The sequence below is a fragment of the Macaca nemestrina genome, chromosome 6 (assembly GCF_043159975.1).
Source record: "Macaca nemestrina isolate mMacNem1 chromosome 6, mMacNem.hap1, whole genome shotgun sequence".
Lineage (NCBI taxonomy): Eukaryota > Metazoa > Chordata > Mammalia > Primates > Cercopithecidae > Macaca > Macaca nemestrina.
This window is the reverse complement of record NC_092130.1, coordinates 10,551,979-10,565,297: the sequence shown is the minus strand read 5'-3', so window position 1 is coordinate 10,565,297 and position 13,319 is coordinate 10,551,979. Positions and strand designations below refer to the sequence as shown.

The following is a 13,319-nucleotide window of genomic DNA, read 5'->3' as shown; positions in this document are numbered from 1 at the left end:
TAAGGCGGTATCTTATTGTTTTGATTTGCATCTCCCTGATGATTAGTGATATTGAGAATTTAGATAGAATATTCTGCCTTATCAGGGAGAACAGGAAAAAAATTCTACATTCTTTCTGCAGATAATTGGCTAGTGACTTTATGCCAATGTAATCTCTCTAGACCTTTTTTTTTTTTTTTTTTTTTGGTGCAATAAACTGTACCATATTTGAAATCTTCTTCTTATATCTGAGTTTCCTGACTTGGCTGACAATTCCTCTTCTCTTTTTCTATCTCCCAAGCTCCTGAATCGGAGACCTAAAATAGATTTTGCTCAAGTGCCAGCCCTGGCTGATTGGTGATGGCTGCCTGTAGAACTGTGTTGAGGAGGATGCAGAGGCTACATGTTGGCTCAGTGGGAACAACTGGGGAATTGATTAGTGCTGTCTGTCATGGCATGCGATTGGAGAACAGAGATGTATGCAAGATACTTGCAAATATTATGTATTTACTGCAACCATTGGTGTTTTCCTGGCTCAGTCCAGAAACTCTTGTATAAACAAGATTCTCTTGTACATATTCTTGGTTCCTTGAAATAAGCTGTGGTATAAAAGCAGAAGAGTAATGGAAAAAACAGTCTTGGAGAGCCTGCCTTTCCTGGGGAATGATTTCCGCAGGCTACATGCCATATTTTATCAAATGTAAGATATACCATGATTTTATGTGCCCGTAAGAAAGAAAATTTGCTACCAAGTATAATGTGACACAGATTGTAATCTTCAGAGATGTTAAAATATGTTTTTTGAAAAGTTTGACTCAAAATGCCTACTGTGTAATGGATTGCATCTTGAGCCTTCACACACAGGTAGGCAATTATTGCTATCTCCTGTTGTTTAGGGGAGCACATTAAGTAGCAGAGGATGAAAGCATCATGTCTAAAGTTACGCTGCTGGTAGGAGTAAGCAGGATGTGAACCAGGGACAACAGAGTGTGTAGGTCTCTAGTCATCTGCGCTCCCTTCTAGGAAGATATTGTCCTGTCTCACAGGTCTTAGAGCAGCTTAAGGAAAAATGTCCAGGCTTGTTTATGTGTGGTGAGGGCATGCCTCAAAAACACTTCCTGGCTGATGTATCCTGTTACTGACTGCTCTAGAGAGGGTTGTCCCCTGTCTCCCGCCACCCCAGTGATGGGGACGAACAATCCCATAGGGAGAATCAAGCAGGGAACTTGAACACTGCCAGAAGTTCTTGGAAGGAAAACAATCTGGTGATTTTGTTGAAATTGGGATCTAGCCTTTATTTTGGGTAGTTAAAATAAGCCTCTGGATGATATATTTGGGGCCTAATTACCCCAGTTTTCACAGAGGAGGCTATTGAGTGTTTAAATAAAGGTAAATGCTTGGCATCACACCAGCTCCAGACATTCAGAGCAGTTTGTTCAAAAAGAAAAAAAAAAAAAAGGAAATTGGAAGTCACCCCGTCCTCTGCTGCTTCACCTCATAATAGTACTGGAGACTCCGGGAGGCATCTGTGTCATCAGAGACTGGGCTTCAAAGCTCTGACTTCACTTTTCACTCCTGGGACACCAAATTGGAAATGACCCAACTAAGCAACTACTCTGAGCCAGACCATGAGCATAGAGACTGAGTCAGGGACTGCAGTAGGACAGTACTAACTCCTCCCAACCCCAGTCTGTGACAAGCAGGAAGGAGGACAGTCTAGGGCGTGAGGAGGTGTGATTCCCAGCCAGGAGTGGTTAGTTGGCTCTTGGCCTTCACTCAGCACCCCTGTACCTTGTTGAAAAATAGTGTTTATAATAAAGCTATAATTTAACGGCACACACATCCTGTATGCTAGGCAAATAGCTAAGCACCTGATGTGTTTTACCTTACTTCACCTGCATCAGATGCTCATGTTTTACATCTGAAATAACTGAGACACAGCGAGGTCATGCAACTTGCCTATAACCACACAGCTTGTTAGTGGAAGAACCAGGATCTGAACCCAGGTAGTACTGTTTTGGAGTCCCTGCCCTTAAATAGTATATCATACGCTCCTACACTATGAATAACTAAGTTTATTCTTTATGAATCAAATATTTTAAGGATAATAATGAGCACCATAAACTCAGTTGCCACCTTGCCTGGATCATGGAATCTAATGAGATCATCTGTGTGGCAACTTGCAGAAACATATAAAATGGCACAGAATTTCTGGTGGTTTCATGATGACAATGATATGTTTAGGATTGATCTCCTAAATTCTGGTAATTAAACCACAAAAACTCTTTGTTTATGTGAGTGTTGGTACTTATGAAATAGCAGGCTTAACATAAGAGGATGAGGCTGGCATGGAGTTTCCAAAGGATTCTCCTTCTGCCTTTAGCTCATCTCCAGGCACTGTTCATCCTGGTCCCTAAAGACCTTTGGACTCTACATGCTTCCTTCCCATTGAGACCGCTAGCATGAGTCTAGCCACAACCAACCCTTATGGTTGTCCCTGGTCTGCAGGACAATGTCAACGAACACCTGCTAAATGAATGAAAGATTTTTACTGTCTACTTTTATTTCCACACAAACCATCATTCTTTTTCTCAATATGCAAGTGTTATTATTGTTAGCTTTATGTCATGATTAGATGTGGAGAGTAAGGGAGGAGAAAGAGTTGCTGCTGAATAACTGGATCCAGTGGAAAAAGACAAGGCTAGGGGTGGGGAGAGGAAGCATCACCTCCACAGAATGCACTGTCAGTATTAACAGTTCACATTTATGGAGAATTTGTATGACCAAGATGGTACCAAGCACTTTAAGGGCATTATCTAATTTAGTCCGTGAGATTGGCAATAATTACTATCTCATCTCAAAGTGGAAATGGCCATTAGAGGGCTTGAACGCCTTCCCAGCATTGCAAGCCTGGGAAGGAGGAAGCTAGGATTTGTATTCCATCTAAGTCTGCCAGGGCTTAAAGCCCATCTTCTTAAGCAGCTCACTGTACTTGTCTAGGAACTTGTTTTCCTGAGGTAAAATTAATTTAATTGAGAAAATTCCTGAAACTGTATGTGCATGCATATGTTTGTATGTGTCATATATGTGTATACCTGTTTGTATGCATATGTGTGTTAAGGTGAGATCAGGGAGAGAATCAAGTTAAGAAAGAAAATAGTAAAAAAAAATTAGACAAAAGACTTGAAATGACAGTTTGTAGCCAAAAGGTGGCATCATGAGCTTGGGGTAGCTTGGTTGCAGCTTAATATGATAATATGGGTGGTGTGCAAGTTTTTTGGAGGGGGAAGCATTGCCTTAATAAGGACTTTGGTGAACACATATCAGGGCATACTAGGTGGAAGATATATATATATGCAAAACATGGATTCATATCTCAACTTTCAAAGGACCTGTAACATGTCTGCACAGAAGTCATTTATCAAGGTAGACTTCACGGAACTAGAACTGGGTCTTGAATGCCATGAAAAACATTAATGGGTGGAGAGGAAGGCTTGGTGCATTTTAAGTGGGAGGAGTATTTCTTGCCCTATCCCTTCTTGCAGTCTGCAAAACTCTCATCATTCTGCTAGGCCATCTTTCCAGTTGTTCTTTGTCCTTGTTTCAGTTACAGCATTACCACGTGTATTGGAATTTTCTCTTTACCTATCTATGCTCCACAGGAAAGTAAGACCCATGCAGGAAGTGACCACATCCTTTTATCTTTCCATTCATCCTTCCATCCAGGGCATGGTGTGTAGCAGGCACTCAATTCAAGCTATGGCAGTAAATTAACTTAAAGAACAAATGAACTGAAGGAACAAATTAATGACAAGCTTTACAAAGTTCAATTTTAAAAATAATGTGAATAAAGTTTTGTTTCATGCCAGTCTTTCCTGTAAAGATTTTTTAAAACATAAAATTCCCAAATACCTTACTAGCTCTGGGTGACAGAATTCTTTCAGGCAAACTAAAATATGAGAGCTGGGGCATAAAAGAGCATGCTTCATTCTCCAAATCTTTCTTCCATCCCATGATTAGCTGCTGCAGAAATGAGAATTAAGAGGAAATATGAGATTCCTTGATTTGTTTGGATAGCAACTGCATTCTCCCTGCTGTGTTCAATGGAGCAGACCTTTGCTATGGATAGGGAGTGCTCCTAGATAATGATGATGATGTCACTGCTGCCACTGCTGTTGCTGCTGCTGCTGTTGCCATGAAAGCTTCACTTGACTCAGTACATATATGTATTAGTCCATTTTCACACTGCTATAAAGAACTGCCCAAGATTGAGTAATTTATAAAGGAAAGAGGTTTAATTGACTCACAGTTTCTCATGTCTGGGGAGGCTCAGGAAACTTACAATCATGGTGGAAGGGGAAGCAGGGATGTTTTACATGGTGACAGGAGAGAGAGAGAAGCAGGGAGAGCCCCTTTATAAGACCATCAGATCTCATGAGAAGTCACTCACTAGCATGAGAACAGCCTGGGGAAAACTACCCTCATGATCCAATCACCTCCCACCAGGTCCCTCCCTCAACACATGGGGATTATGGGGATTACAATTCGAGATGAGATTTGGGTGGGGACACAGCAAAACCATATCAACATGTTTCTGCAAAGTAAGTAAGTTCAGGCCCTGGGGAAGCTGGTGCTCAAGCAGGGGCCTTCACTGGTCACACAGGGACTACAGCTGTCAGGAGAGAGAGAGAGAGAGAAAGAGAGAAAGAGAGAGAGAGAGAGAAAGGGAGTGAGGAAGGGAGGGAGGGAGAAAGAGACAGAAAAAGAAAGAAAAAGAAAGAGAGAGAGAGAGAAAGAAAGAAAGAGAGAGAGAGAGAGAAAGAGAAAGAGAAACAGAGTTTGGAAATTATTCAGCAAGTGCTGGTAAATGCAGTCACACAGGATGACTGGTCCATCATCAAATCCTAATGAAATTACCTCCAAATATCTCAGTGCCTTTCAGCTTCTGTTAGTGGAGCTGGACAAATCTGATTTGAGACAAATAATTTTAAGGGTGTTCTTAAAGGTAAGACTCCACTGTATCTTTTGTCCTATTTCCTGGCACTGGAAGAGAGGCCAGCTTTTTCTGGTCCTTGGAGAACTTAAGAAACAGCATATCTGCCATTTGGGCATTGGCTGAGCACCTCCATCCCTGACATTGCTTTCTAAGTGCTATGGAACTGGGGACAATCTATGTGGTTTGAAAGGAGTTGACAAGCTGGGAGCCATTGTCCTCCTTTCCTCAAGAAGGGAGGAGGTCTCCTCATTCCACAGCTAGAAAGTCTCTTCATAGTGCAGATCCCCATTTTGCTTCTCTGTAAAGTGGGGCTAGTAATGGTCATTACCTGCCAAGCTTGTGGTGAAGACTGAATAAAAACATGCGTGAAGCTCACTGCACAGGGCTTCACACATAGTAGGCCCTTGGTAAATAATAGCCATTATTATTCCCCTTGTGGGCTGTCTTCTCCCTGCTTTGACACAGGTGTCAGGAATAAGATTACAAATTATTTTACAGCCCTGCCTTTCAATCTTTCCTGGATTTGTGAAGTAATGTTCAGCTGTTGCTATGGCTGGGCTGTGAAGAAAGCCTCCGTGAAATACAATGAGGCACACTGTGTCTGCTGTGAAGGCCTGGAACCCACATTGGGAGGAGAAATCCTATCATGAGTGTCCTTCCCTGGGCATTGAGGGTCTGACAATTCCTGATATGGAATTGTCCCCACCCAAATCTCATCTTGAATTCCCACGTGTTGTGGGAGGGACCTGGTAGGAGGTAATTGAATCAGGCAGGCAGGTCTTTCCAGTGCTGTTTTCATGATAGTGAGTAAGTCTCATGAGATCTGATGGCTTTAAAAAGGGGAGTTTCCCTGCACAAGCGCTCTTCTCTTGTCTGCCACCATGTGAGATGTGCCTTTTATTTTCTGCAATGATTGTGAGACCTTCCCAGCCAAGTGGAACTGTAAGTCCAATAAACCTCTTTCTTTTGTAAATTGTCCAGTCTTAGGTATGTCTTTCTCAGCAGCATGAAAACGGACTAATCCACTGCCCCTGGGAAAATCCCGTGGGAACAACTGCTGATGAAATAGGCTGTCCCACAAATCTCAGGCCCATCACCGTCGTCCACGGCACTGGCCTTAAGTGACTCAAAGGAACCAATTCTGTCAAATGATCCTTCAAAATCAAAACCCATTTTTCTAGATTTATGCTACATTCATTCAGTGATGCATTTGTGTAGCCATTAAATTATATTTATGATGATTTTTAACAACACAAGACTATTCTATGAATTCTATATAGAGAGAGGGTTGCAGGAATGAAGTAGCAGCAATGACAACATTGACAACAACAGTAATAACAATAAAGTCATCAAGGAAACTGAAGTTCAAGGAGAGGAAAGAAATATGGCCCCTCACCAGAGGGCCTTGATCTCTCAGAGCTCAGAACATGTTCTAAGGCTCACATTATGTTAGTATCTTCTGCTTAAAGGACACATGACTTGCACATTTCTGGAGTTTTACTTTTAAAAAAATCATTTCACTTTCCTTTTATAATCAGGAAAAATAACTTTAACACTATTTCTTTAAAAATAGGAATTAATGAGACAGTCAAACTTACTGAAACTTTTTTTTTGAAACAGAGTCTCACTGTGTTGCCCAGGCTGGAGTGCAGTGGCATGATCTCAGTTCACTGTAACCTCCACCTCCCAGGTTCAAGGGATCATCATGCCTCATCTTCCCTACTAAGTGGGATTACAGGTGCCCACCACCACACCCTACTAATTTTTGTATTTTAGTAGAGACAGGGTTTCACCATGTTGGCCAGGCTGGTCTTGAACTCCTGATCTCAAGTAATCTGCCTGCGTCAGCCTCCCAAGTTCTGGGATTCACCACACCCAGCCCTGTAACATTTTCATATATATAATTTCACTTTTCTTCTGAAGAGTCTGTAAAGACAGAGAGGCACAGGGTTTCATTTTAAAGATAGAGGTGATGTGTGGAAGTGAAGATATTGTTCAAAATTATGCAGAAAGTCAAGGGCAGAAGTCAGGACCCCCAGCCTGTCCTGGTCTGTCTCTCTTCCCCTGGACTGCTTTTCCTTGAAATGTCTCCATTGTCACATATTCTCCCAATTCATTCAACAAACATATACAAAACATTTACAGCATCTCAGGCAATTCGAGAAGCCCTTGGAGAGTCCCAGAGATGGAAATGACAATTGTGTCCCCCCAGGAATTTTCTTTCTGGTGGAGATGAGCATGAGAGATTGACAAAAGAAATGTCAATATAACATGAAAAGTGGCAGCCTGCACAACATGCTCTGGGTACTCGGAGGATGCAGTGACTAATTCCATGGCAGCAACGGGGGATGATCAGAAAAAGTTACAGAGAGGAGGTGACATTTAAATTGCAACTTGCTGTCTGGCATCGGAGTTAAGAGCCCAGGCTCCCAAGCTTGGCAGACCCTCAGAGAACTCCAGCCTTCACCACCTCCTACCTGTGTACTCTGACAGATTACTTATCTCCCCCTAAGCCTCCATTTATTCTTCGGGAAAATGGGGGTAATCATAAACTACCTTGTGGTAAGTTTTTTGAAGAATAAATGAGATAATGCAGGCAAAGCCTTTAGTAATAGCTCATTGTAAATTCAAGAAACTAAAGCTTTTATTATCACTATCAGTAGTAATAATGCTAATCTCCTTTTTTTTCCTCTAAATTAAAACTATTTTCTGTGGTAAATAGGTAATGGAATGGTGTCCCTTGTAGGGAAAACAACATTTGCAAAGTCACTGATATGTAACAGCTTCTTACTTTTTGGAAAGTGGCAAGGAGATGGGGTTGGGGGAAGTAGACCAGTAGGAAGTTAGGCTATAAGCAGTAGGTTGGTGTTAGATTATAAGGAGACTTATTTGTAGGGGAAGGAATTTTGATGCTCTAGGATGGTAGTGGGATGCAACTAGAGATATAAAAACCAGGGAATGACATTGCTAGATGTGTGTCTTAGAGAGAGGCCCCAGGCAGCTGTAAGGGGGTAGAAAATGGTAAGAGAACATAGATGTTGAAGAACAGTGCAGGGGTCTACGTGGAAGAGACAAGGGATCCCGATCGTGAAGTCTTTCAATTAAACTAAACGACACTTCCTGGATTTGGACATTACAAGATGAGGAAAGCTGCTCCTACTCTCAGGGAGTTTAACATATAGTGGGAAAAGGGGAAGATAATGAGAAAGAGCCACAAGAGAATACGTATTGGTTTGTTTTCACACTGCTATAAAGACATACCCAAGACTGGGTAATTTATAAAGAAAAGAGGTTTAATTTACTCATAGTTCCATGTGACTGGAGGGAGGCCTCAGGAAACTTACAATCATGCAGAAGGCGAAGGAAAAGCAAGGACCTTCTTCACATGGCAGCAGGAGAGAGAGAGCAGTGAGGAGCGAAGGGGGAAGAGCCCCTTATAAAACCATCAGATCTCATGAGATCTCTCTCGCTATCACGAGAACAGCCTGGGGGAAACTGGCCCCATGATCCAATCACCTATCACCAGGTCTCTCCGTCAAAATCTGGGGAATTACAACTCAAGATGAGGTTTGGGTGGGGACACAAAGCCTAACCATATCAGAATACAAGAACAGCATTTGGATGGGTTCAAAAGGAGGCAATGTGACATCCAGGTGGGGTGAATCAGAAAAGGACACCTGCTTATTGTCAGAAGCTGCCCACCAGCCCTTGAGCTCTTTGGTACTAGGCTGGTGTCTGCACTGCATTTTCCGCTCAGTATCCTTGGCACCTTGCCTGGCAGAGATAAGGGGCTTGATGACTGTTTACTGAAAAAAGCGATTACAGACTGAGGTTCATCTGAGATTTTTGGAGCCAAGGGGTACATATTAGTGGAGATGAGGTAGAGTTTCAATCCTTGAAACGCACTCCAGGTCAGCAGCCTGAGTTGATGAGTGCTGATGTTTTGTGTTGTTTTGATTTTGTTCCCTTTGATCCCTGACTCTCAACTACCGAAGGTATATGGTTTTTTATTTTAAAACAAAAAAGCACACCAAAGACAATGACACCAGCAAGTAACTTCTCATCACCTCCATCACCCATCTGTGATTTCTGTTTGTGGAAATGAATTTCATCGGGCTTGGTGTGCTCAGTGGAAAAACTGTGAATCACTCTCAAGTTCAGCAATTAACATGACTCAGCCCTTGGTTCATGAGCAAGAAGGCTTTTCTGTCAGCATAACCAGGGTATCATAGCACCGTGTCTGCTACCTGGGAAACCAAGATGAAGCGCCGAGTAGAGGTCACCATGTTTAACTTATGATTTAAGAAATAAAGGTTCTTGTCAGGAGCAAACATACAGGTTTCATTTGAGTAAAATCTAATATAGGATATTACGGATTCTAAGAATTTGTGAAAGCCATTTATGATAATAAAACTCTTATTTGCTTCCAAGCAAATCATCCTTTGTTGTGATTTTCCTGCCTTTTCACTTTAGTTCTGCTTTGAGCCAAGGCAAAATGCTTTGCCCAAAATGTTCCTTTAGTTAGGCCTTGTCTCTTTTAAATTGCATTTTCTCTGGAATGGACTAGGTCACATGTAATAAGTTCTGGCATTTTAATAGAAACATTACAGGGAAAATAGTTAACAATCTGCTTTAATTTCAAAAGTCATTTACTCTCTGATATGGTAAAGCAGTATCTAGGTAAAATGTGCAGAATGCATTGGGATTTAATTATGATGACAATTTATTCTGAAACAATGTTAAACTGGACCATCAATATTCAGGACAAAGATCTTGGCAGGAGGAAGGGTACTGGGAGCAAACATTAGTGTCTTTTTATTCCTGGGTCCTGAATGCCGTGTAGACCTCAGGAGAGTTAGAAGCCTTGGGCACATTACCAGTGGCAGATCCTAATTTCTGTAAAGATCTGAGACTAGGGCATGATGGTGAGAAGGTGGAAAAATTGCTGTTTCTATTCCTCAGGGACTTAAGTTTCTCTTTGGGGAAGACTGGTTATTTGATCTGAGAACAAAACTAAAAAAAAAAAACAAAACAAAAAACAAAAAACACATACATAAGCCAAAACCACAATAATAGGTCATTTAATTCTAGGAATTAAATAATCCATCAATCATTTTGGGAGTATACTATGAAATAACTTGAATGCAGATATGTATAGATTTATACCATATATCATTCGGGACTGTACCCACTATGGTACCATCCTAATACGAGGACTGAAGGACCAGGGATAAACTGGGGATTAATTTTTAGTGTCTCCCCACTGAATCCAGTGTACTCATTAATTTATTTCTGCAACGAGTATTTAAACCCCATTATGGTACATGATGGAGATACAAAGGCAAGCAAGAATAAGCAAGATTCCTTCCTTAGGGAGACTACAGTCTAGATAGATACCTTGATCAAAGAATGACACAGATATATGTACAAGGACAACTGTGCCAAGGACTTCAATGGTAAGGTCCCTTGTGCCAGCATATGTCTAAGAGGGGTATTTGGCATGGTCTGGGCTGAGTTGGTAGTAGTCATGGGAGGCATGACCTGGGAAACTCCAACAGAGCTGCAGGCTGGGCAGGGAGGGTGGTGTAGGTGGGGAGTATTGCAAGCAGGAGCAATGGGAGCCTTTAGGGACTGAAGGCATGGTGGGTCCAAGAAAGCCAAGAAGGCTGGCTGAGACTGGAGGACAAACACCAGAAGGGCCTGTGGTGGGAGCGTACAGGAGAAGCAGGGCAGGATGTGCAGGGCTTCGGACCACAGCAGCAGACCTGGTCTTACTTCCTAAGTATATCGGGAAGCCACTGAACACTAAGTCAGAGTGTAACGTTATTGCCATCCAAATTTTGCAATGATTGCTTTGGCTGCTATGTGGAGAAGATATTTGAGAAGTGAGAGAGGGGCCGGGAGTGGTATCATGTACCTGTAATCCCAGCACTTTGGGAGGTTGAGGCAGGAGGATTACTTGAGCCAGGAGTTTGAGACCAGCTTGGACAACATAGCAAGACTCAGTCTTTACAGAAAATAATTGTTTTTTAAAAACATAAGGGGGTTGTGGTGGTAAGCACCTGTAATCCCAGTTACTGGGGAGGCTGAGGTAAAAGGATTGCTTGAGCCTGGGAGTCTGAGGCTGCAGTGAGCTAGGATAGTGCCACTGCACTTCAGTCTGGGTGACAGAGTGAGACCTTGTTTCAAATATATATTTAAAAAAAAAAATAAGTGTAAGGGAAGATATTGCATGTGGGGAGACCTATTGGGGAGGTTCCTGCAGAGGCCAGTTGAGAAATGAAGTGGGTTTAGAACAGGATGCCCACAGTGAAGAGGCACGCCGACCTGAGAACTTGGCTTAGTTTGGCAATGAGAGGACCAAACTCTGTGTTGCCAACGGATGCATCCCTGCTCTTTATGGGCTGAGAGTTCTGTAGGAGGCAGAGAGAAATTAGACATTTGCAAAACCTCAGGAGTAGGGGTGGTATAATATGGTCCATAGAAATTTAGGCTGTAAATTGGTGAAAAGAAGATGGGGAGGAAGTTGAGGTGAAGGTACTAAAAAATGGGATTATGTTCATTAAAGCAGCCAAACGTGGTTTGCGCCGAATGCCGACAGTGTTGGATTGGGATTTGTCCCCCGCACTTTTTCTTGCAAGCAATGCTTGATGGGCGTAGTGATCATAAAACATCTTTGTTTCTTGGCATTTATAAAAAGAAATACATTTTTAGCATACAGCAAGTTGCCTTGAGCAGCTTGAAATGAGAGCCTTTTCAAGTGAAGGTTATATTGAGGATTCAGCTCAGCTAATGAAGGTAAGAACGGGTTTCAAGTCTAGCCTCATGCTTCCTGGAATGGCCCCGGCCCCTCACACATTCCACCCACCAACCACATTGCTCCCAACACCTACTTCCCCACAGGATTGCTATAAGCCCTTGGTCAAATCATTTAGCCTTCCTTAATTGACTCATGCTTAAAATGGAAGGGACATGGCTCTTAAAGTCTCTTTCACCTCTAGGATATTTGATTCCACACAACAAGAATCTTTCATTCCCAGAGTGCTTTGCTGTATTTTATGTGCCCATATGCTCTTTTGAATCATGGACGACTTTATTACTTAACATTACTTAACATTCATTGTCATGGTTTCTGGTGGATCCTTCTTTTTTTTTTTTTGAGACAGACTCTTGCTCTGTCACCTAGGTTGGAGTGCAGTGGCATGATCACAGCTCACTCCAGGCCTCCCCATCTTGGGTTTAGCTATCCTCCTGCCTCAGCCTCCTGAGTGATGGGGACCAGAGGTGCAAGCCACCACCCTTGGCTAATTTTTTAATTGCTTTAGAGATGAGGTCTCACTACGTTGCCCAGGTTGGTCTCAAACTCCTGAGCTCAAGCAGTCCTCCCACCTTGGCTTCCCAAAGTGTTGGTGTTACAGGTGTGAGCCATCGTGCCAACAGGAAGTGTTCTTCCCTTGCCCCGAGAAAAACCTGTTTCTGAAAACCACTGCAGCTTCACGGAGTTACTTTCCTTTCTCTCTCCCAATTGACTTCAATCCACAAATGACTGAATATGCATTTATTGAGGGCCTGGCCCGATGTGTACCCTACATTGTGCTCTTGGCTGTCACTGAGTTCATTGTCAAGGCACTCTTGGGAGGCAGGGGGTATATCAGAGGAATCAGAGGCTCACAGAGGCTAAGTAACTTGCTCAAGGTTATGCAGCAAAAAGAAGGTAGCACAACGCTGTCAAACCCGAGATTTCTGATTCTATGTCCAGGGTTTGTGTTTGTTATTGTTTCTCTAAATTGGGGTTTCCCAAAATGGGAGACTCACTCTCCAGGTGTAAACCCAAGCTGGTTTTAAATGGTTCGTGGAGAAGGCAGGAAAAAGAATACTGAATCACATGAGAGGAAAGATTTTCTTTTCAGTTCTCTCAAACATCCTGATTAGTCAAGTAGAAAATGGGCTTGGTGTGAATGCGGCTTTAGTATGTGTTGAATATTGGCTAATATCCCCTCTTAACAGAGAGCTGGTCTCAGGCTTAGCAGCCGCGACAGCAACAGGGTTTAGCAAGAATTTAATAAGATATATTTTTATTTCATCTTCTATTTTTGGAACATGATATTGTTCTTCTTCACATTGGTGATACAAATTTGACTTTTAAGGAAAAAAATTAAAGGGGAAATAATTAAAGAAAAGTACTGAATAGAGTTCAGGTGTCTGAGCATAATGATACAAGTCATGCATGTGCATCCCTGGGAATGAGGCTGGGAGCAGCTCTCCATTGATTCATGCTGCCTCCCTCGCTCACAGGACACACGGGGCTTCTTGTGATCATCATGACACTAAGTTCTGAATCTGC

At 42.4% G+C, this 13,319-nt stretch overlaps 1 protein-coding gene across 3 annotated transcripts in view; it reads left to right on the top strand.

Moving 5' to 3' along the window:
- The window catches only part of LOC105480844 (dedicator of cytokinesis 2), a 434,017-nt gene that overhangs the window by 199,387 nt on the left and 221,311 nt on the right, over window positions 1-13,319 (top strand). The gene's annotated exons all lie outside the window — the stretch shown is intronic.